This window comes from Pseudophryne corroboree, chromosome 3 (assembly GCF_028390025.1).
Source record: "Pseudophryne corroboree isolate aPseCor3 chromosome 3, aPseCor3.hap2, whole genome shotgun sequence".
Taxonomy (NCBI): Eukaryota; Metazoa; Chordata; class Amphibia; order Anura; family Myobatrachidae; genus Pseudophryne; species Pseudophryne corroboree.
Genome location: NC_086446.1, coordinates 494,812,467 through 494,833,398, shown reverse-complemented (window position 1 = coordinate 494,833,398; position 20,932 = coordinate 494,812,467).

The window sequence follows — 20,932 nt, the reverse complement described above, 5'->3', positions numbered from 1 at the left end:
CCATTACTTCAGCAGGTACATTATAATGTGCACAGCTTGGTATATAATATAGGTTGAACCCGGTGGGCATTTTGCTTAATTTCAACCTCATTAACTATGTTACTGTGTATGTATGTAGTACAGCAACTCTGCCATCCAGTGATGCTGCCATGGTTACACAGTAGTGGTCGGGCCATTTCTACAAAATTTTACAGGGCCACTATTAGTTCCCAAACAGCACCTGGTCTCGGACACAAATGCAGCAAAAGTCGCAAGGAAGACTGCAATTGCATACAATAAGGCACTATAAGGAGGGATCCCACCCCCCTCACCAGACCCCACCCCCATCATCAGACTACACCCCCATTTGGGCTGCTTCCATAAATTTCCCGGGCTGGTTTTTCAATTCCAATAAGCCCCTGGATACAGCTATATCCCAGTCATGATTTTCATTGCACCATGACTGTGTAACTGCCACAATATATAGCTTATCCCTTGACATTATTATTATTTCTGCTGCGGGGTACACTGGTATTCCACAGGGAATAACATCAGGGTGTAGAGTTGGATCTTGATCCGAGGCACCAACAGGCTAAAGCTTTGACTGTTCCCAGGATGCACTGCACCGCCTCCTCTATAGCCCCGCCTCCAGGCACTGGAGCTCAGTTTGTAAGTTGGTGCCTGCAGTGCAGGCAGCTAACAGGGGGGGCTACGCTAGGCAGCCCTGAAAAGGGCGTTTTAGAAGACTTCAAGAGCCGCAGCACTTTGTACGTCTTTGTGACATGCTGTGCTGTGGCTCCATCACCTCCCTCAGCGGCGCTGCAAACTCCCACTGCCTGGTTCCCGGGTACTTGCAGCGGAGACACACTGGTTTTTCAGGCACACCACCGCTGTCATTCGCCAGGATCGCGTGGCTGCACTAGAAGGGGGGAGGTAAGGTAAATTGCAATCCAGTCGCGGTCCCAGGAGACGGACTGCGCCACTGGCATGGACACTGTGTTGGACAGGGACTCCATTAGATCCACCAGGGCAAGGAGTACAGGTCGGATTTGTTAAAATCCATTTGCAAAAGGCTCCACAGTATCTGGTGGTGTAGTCTAACAGAGGGATTAAGGCGCTGACCTGTAGCCCCTCCCCCAGCTCCGGGTGCCATCTACTGCTGGTGTTCCCGCCCTGGAGCTGCATTTCACTCTCCCTCACTCCCTGACAGAGATTTTGGTGAAAGCTTCACTACTAGCTGGGCTGATCTCCGGGACTGCTGGGCACTGTCTCCTCTGTAAAGCTGCCTGTCTCATCATCGCTGTGCTTTTACAGACACTTAAGTATTCTACATGTCATTTTAGACAGCGTTAGTTAAGAACAAGTGTACTGCTATCTGAATATTTAGTACAAGTATTCTGTGATATACATCCAGCAGTATCTATGGTGCATTGTTATATCTATACTCATACATAGTAATATGTAAATTACTAGTCCAGTGCAGTTTTATTGTTTATATGTAATAACTTCTGCATTGTACATGTGGCTGTGTGTGCCTGGAGCTGTTGTGTGGATTCCATTCTTGTGTATCACACTACTCGCTATGGGTGTAGTATGGTATGCCGGCGGCCAACATACCGGCAGCGGAATCCCGACCGGCGGCATACAGACAGCTGGGCGAGTGCAAAAGAGCCCCTTGCGGGCATGGTGGTGCGCTACGTGCGCCACGCTATCTATTCTCCCTTCAGGGGGTTGTGGACCCCCAAGAGGGAGAAAAGGTGTCGGTATGCCGGGTGTCAGGATTCCAGCGCCAGTATACTGTGCACCAGGATCCCAACAGCCGGCAAACTGAAGATCACCCCTCGCTATCACTTTATTCTGTATCCTGGAAGGCTAGGTGCGTCAGGGTCTCATATATATATATATATATATATATATATATATATATAGTACTACACAGGATATACTATTTTGTCATTTTCTCTGTGTGTTTCAGTCACCTCATACCACTCAAATCGTCTGTTTGTGTGTTTATTGTCGCATAACACAGAGGGTTATTTGCAGGTATTATATTTGTCTAGCTATATTGTACTGTCACGCTCTAAGGCTACATACCTTATAATGTCTGCTACACAGGGCGGGAATCCGCAGACGCTCCTGCATCATGCAGTGCTTGTACCACGGATTTAGGGGGGAAGTTTTAGCTACTGGTTCAGGCACTATGTGTCATACATCTCCCAGCAAGCCCACATCACCTGTGGCTACTCAGGAACCACCCTGGGAAGCATTTTCAAATATGCTAACTACACTGGTATCGCGTCTCACGCCCCCTGTGGGCCCTACTGTGCGATTACAGCCACATATTGTCCCTGTAGTGAACCTGTCATGGGCGGATTCACTATCTACTCAGGTGCAAAAATTATATCAATCTTTGATTGCTCCACCTACCCCTTGCCCCTCGAAAGGGGCCAAGGGGTCCTCTAAGCGGGCCATTTCTTCCTCCGAATCCACTAATAGTTTGGATAATTCTTCTGATGAAGATGGGGAATATACTGATCCGTCAGATACTGATACAGTTGCTTCTGATGAGGATTCTGTAACACAGGTTGATGTTCCTGACCTAGTGGAGGCTATTAAGCTGATTATCCAAATGGAGGATGACGCTGAACCCACTTCTACGTCTAAGAAACCTGATAAATTCAAATGTCAGAAGGTTGCTAGGGTAGTCTTACCACACTCTGACCATTTAATTGACATACGTCAGGAATCCTGGGCGTCTCCAGGAAATAAGTTTTCCCTGTCCAAGAAGATGCTAGCTCATTACCCTATCCCTGCGGAGTTGAGTAACAAATGGGAGACTCCACCGCTGGTGGACTCTCATGACGCCCGCCTTGTGGTATCCTCGACTCTGCCGGTCACCACCGTCACCTTGCTGAAGGAACCGACGGATAAGCGTGTGGTGGGTTGCCTAAAGTCTATTTACACTCTTACCGGTGCTGTGCATAGACCCATTATGGCAGCCTCTTGGGCTGCAAAAGGAATTGAAGCTTGGGTTCAGGCAATTGAAGATGAGCTGCCCCAGGATTTTTCTGTCAATGCCAGACAATATCTGTCTTATATTACCAAAGCCTCCCACTATATTCAGGAGGCAGCCTCTGACGCAGAAGTAATGGCGTACGAGGCATCTACTACGTCTATCCTGGATCGTCGAATTATCTAGTTGAGGTCCTGGAAGGTGGACTCCAAAAAGACCTTGGAGGTGCTCCATTTTAAGGGAGACATCCTATTTGGGGAGGATCTGAACAAGATTGTAACTGACTTGGCTATGGCCAAGACTGCGTGTCTCCCAAATACTAATCCTTCTGCTCCGAAGGCTAAAATCACCACCTTTCATTTCTTTTGACCTCCAGGGAAAGCAAAGGGTCAAGCGTATCCGTGACATATATATATATATATATATACTTCCAAATGTGGTCGCACTCTCACCGAACCGATAGATCAGCGACTGGGGTGACTCCCAAGAGGTCCAGTGTAAAGTCCAGACTCCAAAATATAGAAAAACAATATAGAGGGGCACTCACCAGAAATTTGCATTTAAAACAAGCATTGAATTTTAATGCATACTCATCAGAATATTATTTCAAGCGAATAATTCAATTGTAATTCGACGTTTCGATCCCTCAGGATCATCATCAGGAAATTGCAACAGATACAGCATACACATCAGGTTACATCTGTTCATATGCACCAACATCAAGTGATCAATGCCTAGCAGGTCTCCTAAATACCCCCAGTGACTTCATAATAGCCAGCATTTCCAATTAATTAATTAACTCCATGGAACATTCCAATATTGGGAAGGGGCATTTTGCACCATAAACCCAATAGATCTACTTCACTCATAGGGACAAAACAGCAAACATACCCCCATGCCTATAGCACTTACCAGTGACCGGACTGATCAATCATCCAACATGGAGAGCAGCTGGAGATATATCAATGTGCGTCACAATCTGTTTACCCGGAGCGCACTCTGCTTTACCCGATGTGTGCAAGGACACCCCATAGCACACCATCTCCCACGTGTTGCGCCGACACGCTCCAGCTACAGCCCGCTCGCGTGCGTTCCACCAGACGTGGATGGAACGCACATTGCTTCCGCATCGTCTCTCCGCGTCACTTCCGGTTGCGGCCGTACTCTATTCCTGGGCACTAACGAACACCATGGCAACGATTGCCCTGGATACGAGACGAAAGAGTCCTGTGTCAATCTTCACAGCCACTTTCAAACGTACTATGGCATAGGGATTATGTGTGCAGCACTCATAGCATATATACAGCGCTGCTGGGAAGCAATACCTAGAGAATAAAAACTTTTTTGTTCCATACTTAATGTAATATATTCTAAAGCCTTAACTCAACTAATTATTTTATATTTTAAATTTATTCTACAGACACCATGGACCACACGGGTATAGTGATACTAGTAGAAGTATAAATAATGGTGACGATTAATCATTAAAGGCATATGTTACTCGGACAGAAGGCACTGACAGTGTCAGGAGACCCGCTAGTAAGAAGTTACCACAAAATAATTAAGTATACATAGACTTACATGCAAACATAAACAAAACAAAAAAATCTTCCTAATACACACAGTGTGTGTCTAAAGAAACTGGACACACCACCAAATGTGCAACAGAATGTATACAATAAACAACAGACAACATATATAATATTGGATAACAATGTCCAATAATTGAAGATTAAAAAGAGCGTGTTGGCAAGCATGCTTAGATTTGGAAAAAACCTTATAACTAGAATATCCAGATCAAAGTCAGATCAAATCCATATTCAACGTAAAAAAATATTGAAAGAATTATTCTCATTCAGACCCTTCGGAGAAATTGTCCCCAAGCGATAGATCCATCTTGATTCCAACTTCTTAAGTATAAGACTCCTGTCGCCACCCCGTGACAGGGGCGGTACCCAATCAATGAGTCGGCATTGCAATGTGGATAATTGATGACCAGACGTCAGAAAGTGTTGCGCAACCGGTTTGTCAGTCGATCCCGTAGAGAGGGCCTTTCTAATCGTCATCCTGTGGTTGGCCATTCGCTCCCGGAACATACATGTCGTCATCCCTACGTATGACAATCCACAGGGACATGTAAGTAGGTAGACCACATGGTCCATACGACAATGTAGCTTATAGCGAATCCGGATAGGCCTTCCTGTTTGTGGATGCGGAAAGTGGGTCCCAACTACCATTGAGCGACAGGTAGTGCATCCAGTGCATCTAATGCAACCTGGTCTCTGGGTCATCAGCCACGTATTCTCACTCTCAGGTTGGGATCTACTGGGGTGCATCAACAGTTGTTTAAGATTCCTGCCCCTGCGATAAGCCATCATAGGGTTGTCCGTGTTAAACGTAGACAATGATGAATCCGTGGAGATGATAGGCCAGTGTTTCTTAATAGATTTAGATACTCTTGAGGACTTCTGATCAAACTGGGTCACAAAGATCATACGGTCTTGTTTACGTGTTTTTTTACGAGTATTCCTGCGTTCTCTGGTGAGGCATCCCTCTATGGTTTTGCTATCATAGCCTCTATCCAAAAAACGTTGGCTCATTTCAGACAACTGGGCTTCTGCAGTAATTGCATCAGAATTGTTCCTTAGCACACGCATAAACTGCGATATTGGTAGGCTGTTCTTTAAATGTGGCGGATGATTACTTTTCGCATGTAATATAGTATTTCTGTCCGTTTCTTTACGGTACAGAGAGGTGCTCAATCTAGACCCATCGCGTGTAACCATCACATCCAAAAATTGGATGTTGTTGCGACTACATTGTCCCGTGAATCGAACATTGCCTTCCAGCGAATTTAGTGTACTAAGCATACTTTTAAAGTGCTCCTCAGTGCCTCTCCACAACAAAAAAACATCATCGATATATCTCTTATAATAAAGTATTCTCTCACCGAACTGCGGGATGATGTTTGTGGACTCATATTCATGCATAAACACTCCAGCATAAATCGGGGCCACATTGGACCCCATTGCCGTCCCTGCACATTGAATATGACAATGCTAAATTCCTTTGTCGTATAAACAACCCTTTATGAAGCTAAGAACACTGTACGCTGTTTACTTAAGAAGTACCGTAATGGTACGCTAGTTGCGTAACGATCGCTCAGCCGTAGGCGAGACGCTCAAGCGTCACGTTCGCTCACGGCCCAGCGATCACAGGACACGTTATTGGCTATGACTAGAGTAATGATTCGCTATGGCGTAGCGGACGCTCGAGACCACGAGGAGATCACCAGCGGCGCAGACGCTCACAACGCTATACCTTTATGTCTAAACCTTATACCAATGAAATACACGGAATACCTTAATGTGAATACAGGGTGTAAGTGCAACCTTGTGTAACCTGACTAACTACAAAGCTGCTTGAGCGTCACCGACGCTCAAGTGAACACTTAACACTATAGGAAATACACAGATACTGGTTTAGGGTCCAAAGCCTATTAACTGTATTATATCTAGTATACTTGTAAAAAGGGGATAACAGTACAAATGATACACTACAATATAACAAAGACTTCCTAACCAAAATACAATACTATCTAATACAATACAATACTAGTCTAGGGGAGATACGAGAGAAAGAGAAGGGAAAAAGAGAGAGAGAGAGAGAGAGATGAGAGAAATTGGCTCACAGAAAGACAATGATTACGGAGAGAAACTTACGCACAGGGTAAACGATCGCATGCGCCTGGACATCCAGCACCCGATTTTCAGCAATGAGAACCGTTGAAGAGTGAGAGCTGGATGTGGTCGGCCTGCCTATTTATGCCCCACACACAATGCAATCTCATAGTCCCTACAATCCCATTGTCCATTGGATGAAGGAATTCGACCCTGTATCACAACAAAAGGTCATAGGTTGATTCATACAGGTGGGCTGTGACGATTTCAAACAGCTCAGGTGGGTGGGGAACTAGGTTTCCCGCCGCATACCTGAGTATGAGTAAATAGTAGAAATGGACATAAACTTCTTATGTCCATAACTATTCGCACGAGCGATTAATACGCTCCAAACCAACACCGGAATATTGCTAATTAAATACTCTTCCGATGGGTACCAAACACTGCTGTATGAGTCTTGTTAGACCCTTCGTACGATACAAAGAGGGATTACTTTAAACAGGGACCTTCTATATTAACCAAACTTTCAGAAACTATCAAAGGGATCATGATCTATAAACTACATTAATTGTGAAAATATGTAACGAATGAGTCGCACGCTACGACTACATAAACTCTACCGTAAATACGCATACCGCGCCTGCGAGTGCACGCTATTGCGGGTATGCGCCTTCACGGGAGAGCGTACGCATGCGCAGCACGGACCAGTGTGCGGTGCAAATATGGCAACGTGCATAGAGACATTTTTCTGACTTTGACAGTCCACCCTTTGGCAGTCAATAATAACTGCCACAAAACATTTAAGGAGAAAAATGCAAGTCAGGGGTTAATTGATTTCCATGGTTGGGTAAGGGAGGAGAGAGGAGAAGGTGTGAAGAGGGTATGACCTAGTGAGATAGCAGAAGCATGTGTGTATGAATCCATGTTTGGGGGGTCATGTATCATCGTGCCGTACGTGTTGTACATCAAGCTTCGAGGTATTGCGAAGTATACATTTGAATTCCTTCTTATCCTGTGGTACAGGTCTGTGGATGGGCTGTCAAACTTTACCGAGCTCTTTTCGGATTTTGAACAAAATGGGGAGCACATTTTAGTTGATGATACATGAATGGGGGAGGTATGTGGTTGCTGATATCTGTGCCTGTATTCCCTATCGTCTATGTGTGTCATTACCTGAGGGTTGTAGAGATGAAGATAAAGAACACTTATGGAAAATGCAATGATATTCTATGTCAGGGAAATGTACATCTGTCGTCGAAGTTGTGTTCGGTATCTGTTGAGAGTCGTCTTCTTTGCGCTGTATTGCTCCTTGGGCATGAGCAAATAGCTTTGTCTGAGCCATCAGATTTACAAAAAATGTTGGGCTAGCGTGAGTTTAAATGTACTAGGGAAACTGGGGATCCATGGCAAAGTTCATCAAGTGTCCATATCATAGGTTGTCAAAACTTCATCTTTGGTGCTTGTCTGTTGTCTGTATAGCGTCTCGTCAACTTCCTCGTCCAAGGGGGTCTTTGTATCTTGGAGAAAAGCAGAAAAACAGGTGAAAGAAACGGACCGTATAATCGCATTTTCATCACATTCTGGTTTCTATCATTGGGTCATAAATCAAATCCAGGTTAATTTCGGTTTCCTCACTCCTCAAGCTCATCACTTTTGTACTTTGTTTGCACCTCATTAAAGCCTGCCCGCATCTAAATATCAATCCAATCGATATAACGACACCCAAGATACATAGTAGAACCTTTCCAACATCCATTATGACTCCTTGAGCCCAGTCCCCCAAACCGGAGAACCAATTTCGCGGGTTCAACCATGACACCCAACCAGTCAGCTCATTACCTACAGCAGCAAGGGTGAGATTGTGTTTTCGACGAAATTCCCACTTCAATTGGAGAATATCGTCCATCTTTTGGTCTATGACCTCTACCGGATCCTCGGTGCTATTCGTGATATAAGTGCAACACTTTATGCCGTACTGTGTTGCCAATGTAACACAATATCCGCCTGTTACTGCTGTAAGATAATTAAGAACCATCCTATGCTGAACTAGTTCTGTTTTATAAGCTTGAAGTTCTCTTCCAGTGTATCTAAACGTGTCATCATACATTTCAGTGATATTATCTAACAAATTGGCGAGTGCGGAAATGTATCTATAATTCATCACTCCTCGAGCGGTGCGAGTGAAATCTAACGCTACCAGAACCTGAATCCCGGTGGATTCATGGATAAGATCGGAGGCCGGATGCTCTAACCTTTCTGACAGTTGTCTTTTAACTCGGTGCTCGTAATGAGTGTGAGTATAAGGAGCTTGGGCACCACGGTGTATGTCCTTCATTTTGTCATGTGTTACAGTCATCACTTCAGGCAATACTTTTCCAATATAACACAATCCTTCAGAGTTTGGGGCAAGCCACTTGTACGCCTTTCTCCCGCATATGAAATATGCGTCATCGGGGAGAACATATGGGACGGAGAAGGACATGACCATGTTACAAACCTTCCAGGTGAAATCTCCTGACCCTAATTCTTCCATCTGCTTAATGCACGTATCAGTTTGTACGATATGTGCACAGTATCCTGGTGATACCTCTCCAACTCTAGTAATCCTATTTCCTAAGGTATATCGATACCGAAAAGATTTTCCTCTACTGGCTATGTGGCGTACCAGCTCTGTATCTGTAGGCATTCTATCTGCTCTGTGTGAAAAGGTCATGGTAAGGTTGCTCCATGACACTTCCCAATTTCCCGGTTTTCTGGGATTGGAGATATTGAAACATAAGAGGGACCTATCCACATGGTATTGGTGGAGCTTCAAACTAGGAGGGCTGGAGATGTTAAACCTCCGGTCCACCGGTCTCCCACCACTTAGCTCAAGTACCTTCCCTAACGTTAAAGGAAATGGTACTAGCCCTGATTTGCTATGACCCTGAGGTACTTGAGAGCATACCCAACAATCTGTTTGGTTTAACACATTACCCACTAAAGAGTGATAGTCACTCAATGGATGCCGGTCTATATGGATATTAAAACTGGATTGGCATTTCTTTATGCATCCATCTTCAACCAGATTATCACAGAGCCTACAGATACAATTTTCTTCAGCTAACAATCCATCACAATTTCTTCTATCGGATCGTTTTCTGATACTCGCCTTTGCTTGTTGGTTTGGTTGATCTTGGAAAACTACGCCTCCATCATCATAATCGGAACCCATTCCAGAACCTCTCTCGACCTCTATGGTACTCTCGCCGGAACAGACTGCTCTGGTCAACATCATGGTTAACATCAAAATCCGGATCACAGTCTCTTGGGGCAAGTCCATCTTTGAGGAGGAAATAGAGAAGAATGAGAAGGGGGAAAAAAGAAATTTCAAGGAAGAGGGGATGGGAAGTGGAGAAAAACAATAAAAGGGAGAAGGGAGTCGACAACTGCTTTCGGTCTTCAAGGCTCAGGTGCCGCCTCAGTCCTCCTGGAACAGACACTCCAGTGATACAACCTCTACCGTCTGTTCCTTATCACGGGACTTCTCTGGATCAGCAACCTTTTTGCAGTGGGATGAATGGACCCAAGTCTCTCTCTCAGCCACCTTCAATGCTGTGGTGCTAGTCAATAAGACCTGGTATGGTCCTTCCCATCTATCAATAAGACAACCTGAGCGTAGAAAATTTCGTATCATTACATAATCCCCAGGTTCAATGTCATGACAATTACTATCTGGTAAATCAGGAATCACCAACTTCAGATTATCATTTTGATTCCTCAACTGCTTACTCATGTTAATCAAGTACTTTACAGTTACTTCATTGTTACATTTCAAATCATCCTGAGGGTTAATCATGACATGCGGTTGTCGACCAAACAAGATTTCAAAAGGAGACAGATTAAGAGGGGACCTGGGAGTGGTTCTGATGCTATACAAAACAATGGGTAAAGCTTCTGGCCACGTCAATCCTGTCTCTGCCATTACTTTACTCAATTTATTTTTAATAGTGCTGTTCACTCTTTCGACCTTCGCGCTCGCCTGTGGACGGTACGGAGTGTGCAGCTTGCTATCAATTCCCATCAACTTACACATTCCTTGAAAGACATCACCTGTAAAATGGGTACCCCTATCACTTTCAATGATTCTAGGGATACCATATCTACATACAAATTCCTGCACAATTTTCTTAGCTGTAAACATAGCGGTATTTGTAGCTGCTGGGAAAGCTTCGACCCAATTCGAGAAAACATCTATACAAACAAGTACATATTTCAAATTTCGACATGGGGGTAATTGAATGAAGTCAATTTGTATTACCTGGAAAGGGCCGCCGGCAGGTGGGATATGGGATGGTTCTGTAGGTATTGCTTTTCCAATATTCTTTCTCAGACAGGTAAGGCATGACATTGCTCTTTTACTCGCATGAGAGGAGAATCCTGGGGCGCACCAGTATGCTCTTACCAATTTGCACATCCCCTCCTTGCCTAGATGAGTCAGCCCGTGAGCTGCTTCAGCCAGACATGGAAGGTATGCCCTGGGGGCCACTGGTTTACCATGTCCATCCGTCCAGAGCCCTGAGGACTCCTGGCCATATCCCTTTGCCTTCCAGACTGCTCTTTCCTGTGTGGAACACAAATTCTGCATCTCACACAACTTTTGTGTGTTGATGGTATTAAATACCATCAGTTGTGTGGTGTCTGTCTGTATGGGGGTAGCAGCTGCAAGCTTTGCGGCTTCGTCTGCTCGGCTGTTACCAAGGGATACTGGGTCTTGGCTATATGTATGTGCTTTACATTTGATAACAGCCACTCTGTCGGGTTCCTGTATCGCTGTTAGAAGCCTTTTTATATACGCTGCATGCGCTATTGGTGTACCAGCTGCCGTCATGAAATTTCTGAGACGCCATAGCGCTCCGAAATCATGTACTACCCCGAAGGCGTATCTAGAATCGGTGTAGATATTGGCTGACTTACCCTTAGCCAATTCACATGCTCTGGTTAGGGCGACCAGTTCAGCAACCTGGGCTGAGTGAGGTGGGCCTAGCGGTTCCGCTTCTATGGTGCCTTGGTCATCTACGACTGCGTATCCAGTACACAAGTCTCCCGAGTCTGACTGTCTATGACAACTACCGTCCGTGTAGAACGTTAGTTCTGCATCTTCCAGTGGGTTGTCACTGATGTCAGGCCTTGCGGTGAAATTTTGGGTCAAATATTCCATACAATCATGTGTATCTTCCTTTGCATTAAATCCTCCTTCCCCATCACTCTCACCTTCCACCCTTTGTGCCTGACCAGGCACACCTGGGAGAAAAGTTGCAGGATTTAATGCGCTGCATCTCCTTATGGTGATGTTTACTGGGGCCATTAATGCCAATTCCCATCTTGTAAACCTTGCAGATGAGACGTGTCTGGTTTGGGCAGAATTCAATAAGGCAGATACCGCATGTGGTGTATGGATTGTGAGGTTGTGGCCTAGCACGACATCTTCGCTTTTCGTCACTAGCAATGCTATCGCCGCAACGCTACGCAAGCATGTGGGGAGGGATCGCGCTACCGTGTCTAGCTGGGCGCTGTAGTATGCAATTGGCCTGCTGGCGTCACCGTGTTTTTGGGTTAGTACACCTGCTGCGCACCCAGCACTTTCTGTTCCGTATAGTTCAAAGGGTTTCCCATAGTCTGGCATACCTAGTGCTGGTGCCTGCGTTAGGCACTGTTTGAGTCTCTCAAATGCTGTTTCGGATTCGTCTGTATGCGAAATCCGGTCAGGTTTGTTTGAAGAGACCATTTCCTGCAAAGGTAACGCCAATATGGAAAACCCTGGGATCCAATTACGGCAATACCCACACATTCCTAAAAACGTCCTGATCTGTTGCTGGGTTTGTGGCAGTGTCATGTCTCTAATGGCTTGGATTCTATCAGCGGTCAGGTGTCTCAGTCCTTGTGTTAGACAGTGTCCCAAATATTTTACCTTAGTCTGGCATAATTGTAACTTGTCTTTGGAAACCTTGTGACCTGTGTCTGAAAGATGAAACAGGAGCTGTTTCGTATCCTTCAGAGATGCTTCCAGTGAATCTGAACACAGTAATAAATCGTCCTCATACTGTATCAATACTGATCCACTGTCTGGTTGGAAAGACTGTAAACAATCATGCAAAGCCTGAGAAAATATACTTGGACTATCTATGAAACCTTGGGGTAGCCGAGTCCACGTGTATTGGACTCCTCTGTATGTGAATGTAAACAAATATTGGCTGTCAGGGTGCAGAGGTACCGAAAAGAAAGCGGAGCAGAGGTCAATAACAGTGAAAAATTTGGCAGTGGGAGGAATTTGCATTAGGATGACAGCTGGATTAGGCACTACAGGGAACTGACTCTCAACTATTTTGTTAATCCCCCTTAGATCCTGCACTAGCCTGTAACCCCTCCCCCCACTCTTTTTAACAGGGAAGATGGGACTATTGGCTGTGCTGGACGTTCTTACCAGAATGCCCTGTTGCAGCAAGCGCTCTATTACTGGGAAAACTCCTAACTCCACCTCTGGCTTCAGAGGATACTGTGGGATTTTTGGAGCTATCCTATCATCTTTTACTTGTACAACTACTGGAGCTACGTTTGCCATTAATCCAGTGTCCTGTCCATCTTTTGTCCAAAGTGACTCTGGTATCTGAGATATCATCTCTTCTACTTGGGATGGATTCCTATTTGTCATAATGGAATGTGACATTAATTTTGATGGGGAGTCTAACATGTCTCGTACCTCCTGAGCGTGATTCTCAGGTATGTCCAGGAATACACCTTCAGGAGTACAATAAATGACGCAACCCATTTTACATAGTAAGTCTCTCCCCAGGAGATTAGTTGGTGCCGATGCAGCCAGCAAAAAGGAATGCTTGGTATGCAAAGGCCCTATTGTAATCTCGGCTGGTTTGCTAACAGGGTAGTGCTGGACTACTCCTGTTACTCCCATGGCTGGAATTGTCCTACCAGTGGTTCTCATGCCCACTGTCGAATTTATCACTGACTTGGCCGCCCCTGTGTCTACAAGAAAGTTTAAAGTTTTACCAGCTACATCGATTGCAATCTCTGGTTCGCTTCCAAGACTGGCAATCAATTTAACTGGCTGCAGATTACAGGTGTGGCCACACCCCTATTGGGTATGCTGACCTCCCTGAATCCCATTGGCAGCAACTACTTGTGGGGGAGTTAGCTGGGAACTACCAGAGGCCTGCCAGTCTCTGTTCGGGGGATATCTTTTTGTTTCCCCTGTATGTGGCTCAAAACTCTGCCTTTGTGGACCCTGCTCCCAATGTCGTGTGTTGTGTTGTTGTCTAGGGGGTTGAAAAGATCTTTGTACATTCTTTGTTCTACATTCTCGTGCAAAGTGTCCCGGTCTGTTACAAGAAAAACATGTTATTACACTTGCCTTACCCACAGGATTCGGTGGTACATACGCAGGCTGCCTTGTGGTCAGCGCCTGTATACTTACGGACATCAACTTATCACTTTGCGACTCCCTGTGTCTAGTGATGTTTTTGTCGTGATCAACAGCAGCCTCTCTCAAGGTGGACACTGACAGACCTCGCCAACATGGTTGTGTGGTCTGTACCCTAGCTTTTAATGTTTCTTTCAAACCATCCATCAGTACAGATACTGCTACTTCTCGATGGGTTTGGGTTGGTCTTAATGTCTTCTATACCAGTGTATTTTGCCATTTCTGATAGTGCCCGGTGGAAATATTCTGCTGCCGTTTCGGACTCCTTTTGCTTAATGGAAAATATTTTATTCCATTTAACAACGGCTGGGAAATACTCCTTTAGCTGTAAATTTATCCTTTTTACATTATCCTGGTCGTACACATCTGTAAGCGGTACATCTTTATCTAGTCCACAATCAGCCAAGAATTTAACTGAGTCGACATTGGAAGGTAAGCAAGCTCTTAGCACTATCTGCCAATCCTTATTATTGGGCTCTAAAGTGTTTCCTAGATCCCTGATGTATTTTTGGCTTGCCACTAAATCTTTTCTGGGGTCTGGGAATTCAGACACTATGGTCCTCAATTCCATTCTAGTGAACGGGCAATACATGGCAATGTTCCTGACGGGTGTGGCTCCTGATGCATCTGTTTTCCCATTGGGAACTACTATCACCTTTACAGGAGCAATTCTAACAGCCTCATTCTGCGTAGATTCTACAACTTGTGGTACAATTGTTTCAGTGTAGTGCATGGTGCCGTACTTACCCGTTGACACGACCTCACCTATCCCTCCGCTAGGGGCCTTCACTAATCTCGTGGGTGGTGCAGTTCCCACTGTGGTTTCTGATATGGTGGCCGCTAGAGAGAGCGCTGAAATTGTTGCCGAATCTTCTTCTTGATCACACTCCTGAGGAAGGTTCAAAACAGGGTACATCTTGCACGGGTTAATACTTGCATGAGTTATTTGGTTAACATCATTAACATTTACAGGGTTACTAAGAGTTTGTGTTTTACAACCCAGTGCGTTTCTCTCCGTAATCAGCTTCTCTCCTGCAATGTATGGTGGAGGTGGAGCTGTGGCTATCAGCTTCCTGACTGCCCCAGATCCCGCCGCCAGAGCCAAACCTCTCTGTATCTCACCTTCCTGGTGCCATAACTGTAAGTAATCATGATGCTGAATTCGTCTCTTTGATGATTTTACGAGACATATCCTCCTCCTTAAATTTTGTAACACGTCTGGACTGAAGCTACCTATTCTTGGGAATTTGTCCCTGTCTTGTACAGTCATTCTCTCCCATTCATCACATAAAGATTCTGTGTGACTTCCGTATTTTTCACACATGATGTACCTTGCCGACCCAACGGGTCGGTTCTCTGAATCAACCCGAACCGAGGTTGATCGCCCCCTACCTGAGCAACTGGCCCCCATAGTCTGCAGGTGTTGCTTAGTCCTCCTTGGATTTCTGTATCAAGGTTTTCAGCAAGCCTTTACAGACAACCAAATTACTCCACAGTAGGCCGGCGGTGGCGGTTTACCGAGTACCCCACTCACTCGCCCACCTCGACCAATACGACCTGATCACACCGATATGGTGCTGGCGTACTCGATACAGGGCCCCTATGGAACCTTCAGTTTACTGGAACATATGAGGGTTACCCGCAGGACACTTACTCTTTCCAGTAAAGGTGGGGTTGTTAGATAGTTCCTGAGTGACCAGCGAACTTCCCTTCCAAAAATAAAAAATTACACAAATCACGTCAGAATGTACAGATAGCGTTTGTGACCACTTTACTCTAATGGTATTAGGTCAGATTACTAACTACTGCACACAATTACGTGCGGTCCAATCGTTCAGTACATAAGCACTACTTGTCATGTACTGAAAGATCAATGGAATCGATGTTTCCGGCCGCGATTCCTTCAGCAAGAGCTTATGGCCTATATGGGTTCTGCACCAACACCCCAGGCGTTGTGCCACTGGACTTTTATAGCGGACCTCTTTGTCTACCTTCTGACCTCCTGGTCTGTTACCGTCTGTTAATGACCTCCTGGTCTGTTACCTTATGACCTCCTGGTCTGTTACCTTATGGTCCGCTATACTCTAATGCTCAAATATTATTTAACCAAGGATGCCTCCCTAGCCACCGTATATGTCACTTACACGTGTGTCCCTTGACGAGTACCCGACTTTCCTTTTGGTTCAACCTCTTAAGTTATATAAACTTATGTAATAAAAACACACTCACTCAACACATGTACACTTTGTTTCTATATCTATTTCTGCGCAGAAATTGTCTTCAGTCCAACTGTGTTACCAATTAGGAGCAGGATCTGTTAAACTAAATTTCAGATTTTTCCAAAAATAGATTTGCGTTATTTACCGCGTCGCGTTATTTACCGCTGTGCGTTACTTATCGCCTTTGCGCTAATTATCGCTTTGCGCTAATTCAACTTTTCGTGACTTGAGCTACGTTGCGTAACCAGACGCTACGTTGCGTAATGTACGCTGCGTGCGTCTGCCGTTTGGATTGCGTACGCAAGTCTTTTGTTAGGGACACGTGTACGCAAAACAAAGATCCACCGTAACACAATTTCTACCTTTATCAATGTAGGTGATCCCTGATCATCTACCGCACACCACACTGACTGTCTTATCTCCCAGACAAGCCGTGTGTTGGTCTATACTTTAACTATTACCTCTACTATGAAATAACAGCAAATCTCTTTTAGCACTTTCTATCAACTATAAAACTTGGCAAACAGGAATAGTGATATACGAAATTTGAAAAAGAAATGCAGATAAATGTATGCGTGCGTGTATACGCAAGACAGAAGAGAAATAAAACAGTTTAAAAAGACACAAGCGTTTTGTTCTTACTTCCGGTTCCCGGATTCCTTCAGCACTCTTTATCTAAGCGAAGCAGACGCTTATCCCGTCAGCACTGCGAGACAACCTCCCACCCTTTGCTGGGGGGATAATGTCCGCTGATCTACCTAGTGCAGATATGAGAAGGATAGGACGAGTCCCCCAATTGACAATGCTAAATTCCTTTGTCGTATAAACAACCCTTTATGAAGCTAAGAACACTGTACGCTGTTTACTTAAGAAGTACCGTAATGGTACGCTAGTTGCGTAACGATCGCTCAGCCGTAGGCGAGACGCTCAAGCGTCACGTTCGCTCACGGCCCAGCGATCACAGGACACGTTATTGGCTATGACTAGAGTAATGATTCGCTATGGCGTAGCGGACGCTCAAGACCACGAGGAGATCACCAGCGGCGCAGACGCTCACAACGCTATACCTTTATGTCTAAACCTTATACCAATGAAATACACGGAATACCTTAATGTGAATACAGGGTGTAAGTGCAACCTTGTGTAACCTGACTAACTACAAAGCTGCTTGAGCGTCACCGACGCTCAAGTGAACACTTAACACTATAGGAAATACACAGATACTGGTTTAGGGTCCAAAGCCTATTAACTGTATTATATCTAGTATACTTGTAAAAAGGGGATAACAGTACAAATGATACACTACAATATAACAAAGACTTCCTAACCAAAATACAATACTATCTAATACAATACAATACTAGTCTAGGGGAGATACGAGAGAAAGAGAAGGGAAAGAGAGAGAGAGAGAGAGAGATGAGAGAAATTGGCTCACAGAAAGACAATGATTACGGAGAGAAACTTACGCACAGGGTAAACGATCGCATGCGCCTGGACATCCAGCACCCGATTTTCAGCAATGAGAACCGTTGAAGAGTGAGAGCTGGATGTGGTCGGCCTGCCTATTTATGCCCCACACACAATGCAATCTCATAGTCCCTACAATCCCATTGTCCATTGGATGAAGGAATTCGACCCTGTATCACAACAAAAGGTCATAGGTTGATTCATACAGGTGGGCTGTGACGATTTCAAACAGCTCAGGTGGGTGGGGAACTAGGTTTCCCGCCGCATACCTGAGTATGAGTAAATAGTAGAAATGGACATAAACTTCTTATGTCCATAACTATTCGCACGAGCGATTAATACGCTCCAAACCAACACCGGAATATTGCTAATTAAATACTCTTCCGATGGGTACCAAACACTGCTGTATGAGTCTTGTTAGACCCTTCGTACGATACAAAGAGGGATTACTTTAAACAGGGACCTTCTATATTAACCAAACTTTCAGAAACTATCAAAGGGATCATGATCTATAAACTACATTAATTGTGAAAATATGTAACGAATGAGTCGCACGCTACGACTACATAAACTCTACTGTAAATACGCATACCGCGCCTGCGAGTGCACGCTATTGCGGGTATGCGCCTTCACGGGAGAGCGTACGCATGCGCAGCACGGACCAGTGTGCGGTGCAAATATGGCAACGTGCATAGAGACATTTTTCTGACTTTGACAAATATAATACCTATTGCCATACATAAAGTGATTATGCACAAGAATAAGTTCCAACAGCTCTAAAATGAATTCAACTGGTGGTCCTGCTGGTTTATGGGCAGACATTAAGTTTCGAACCGCTGTGATGCCCTGCTTATGTGGAATGATCGTATACAGGGAGGATACGTCTAATGTACATAGCAGCATATCATCCGGTAGATCATCCAACGTCAGGATCTTGTCCAGAAAGTCCCCCGTGTCACGCAGGTAACTCGGGACAAACTGTACAAGGTCCTGCAGGAAGCTGTCCACAAACATGGCCAGGGGTTGTAGCAAAGAGCCCCTGGCCGATATAATGGGCCTACCAGGGGGGTCTAACATACTCTTATGCACTTTTGGCAAAGTATATATCACTGGGCAGACCGGGAACTCCACCTTAAGGAAACCCACGATCTGCTCAGTGAGCCATCCACAAGTGACTGCTCTGTCCAATGAATTATCAACAATGCGCTTGATACGGGGAATGGGATTGTTGGTACATTGGATATATGTGGTCGTGTCAGACAATTGGCGTTTAATCTCTCGATCATAATCACTGGAATTCTGGACCACGACTGCCCCGCCTTTGTCGGCAGGCCGTATTGTGATAGATTGATTACCCCTAAGTGATCTAAGTGCTTTCCACTGTTCAGATGACAAATTACTGTGGGACATCGGATCTGTATCATTTTCAATATCTTGTTCAACCATGCGCAAAAATGTACGTATACTCGCATTGGAACATTGTGGATCAAATAAGCTCGGTTTTCGCAGAGATCCAACCATCTGATTATCGGCTGGATTGCTGCTGTTATTGCGAAAAAATTCTTTTAACCTCAATTTACGACCGAACTTATATTGATCCACAGCCAAATTGAAACGATCATGCCTCGATGTCGGTACAAACGACATTCCTAACGATAACAGCGACAATTCACCTGGGGATAACTCATGTGTGGACAAATTGAATACCAGACCTAGGTCTGCCGTCTCCTCCTCCCTCTTCTTTTTATATCCCCCTCGCCTCGGGTGAGACCTCCGCGGCGAGTGGTATCCCTTGTATAGCGATCTAAAAAACCACTAGGTGGACGGGGGGCAGAGTGGTCAGTGTCAGATGTTGAAGGGGAAGTTGTTGCCTCAAATCTATCAAAACCCTTTTGTTTAAAATACCTCTGTGGTCTCCGCCGTCGTGGTGTTTGTGCGTTACCAGTCAGCCAACGATAGACCTGGTGATTGGCATAATCACTAGTGACTGTCTGTAGCTTCTTCCTCTTAAAGGATACTAGCTCATCTTTAAAGGCATCAACGGAAGATTGCAATTTTTCACACCACTTCTCAGTTTTGTCCGCCTTAAATGAAGGCAAACTGGCCTTGTCCAAAACTGCAATCTCCTCACGTACCTTAGCTACCTCAGACCCTACCTCCTCTATCACTAGAAGGATAAGGTCTAAGGAGCATTTATTCAGCACACCGCACCATTTGGTGCAAAAGAGAGCATTGGTGCGGCCAATAGTGGGTATGTTAGCAACCCTGAAGCCGCATGGAATTTTTTTAGTTCTGTGATATTCTGACAGGAATTGACCATGTAGGGTCAATTCCACCTCTCTACGTTTTAATCTAAGAAGTTTATGATAGATGTCAACCGTTTTTTCAGTGGGTAATTTCTTAAATTCCAGATGATCAAAGTAGATCTTATCTGCATCGTCATCAGTCAGAGATACCAAACCACTTTCTGCGGCCTGTAGTAAATTCTCATCAAAGGCAATTGGGGCTGTCTGAGACATAGATAAAGATAAATGACCCAAAGAGACAAAATTATATAACAGCAACAGTGGAATCTGCGTCCAGATCAGTATACTTCAGCTTGCTGTTAAATACCAATCGGTTAAATACCAACTGTCCAACAATTATATGTGTAATCCTTAAACTCTCAGAGCTTCAACACAAAATTTACATATATCAGACCAAGATTTAAGAAAATCATTATCAAACCATCATGCGTGAAGAGGCAACAAGGAGCAACCAAGCCAAACACGTCTAAACCAAAAAGAAATTTTTTTTTAAAAATGATTGAAGAGCACCTTCAAATTTAAACAAGGTGAAACTTCCAATAAAAACCACTAGACTGTAGATGATATGAAAAAAGCATCCATGTCAATAAGTAACGTGGGTGACAGACCAAAAACAATGTCCATACAGATGGGACTTTGTTCAAATTAATACTTCCAAATGTGGTCGCACTCTCACCGAACCGATAGATCAGCGACTGGGGTGACTCCCAAGAGGTCCAGTGTAAAGTCCAGACTCCGAAATATAGAAAAACAATATAGAGGGGCACTCACCAGAAATTTGCATTTAAAACAAG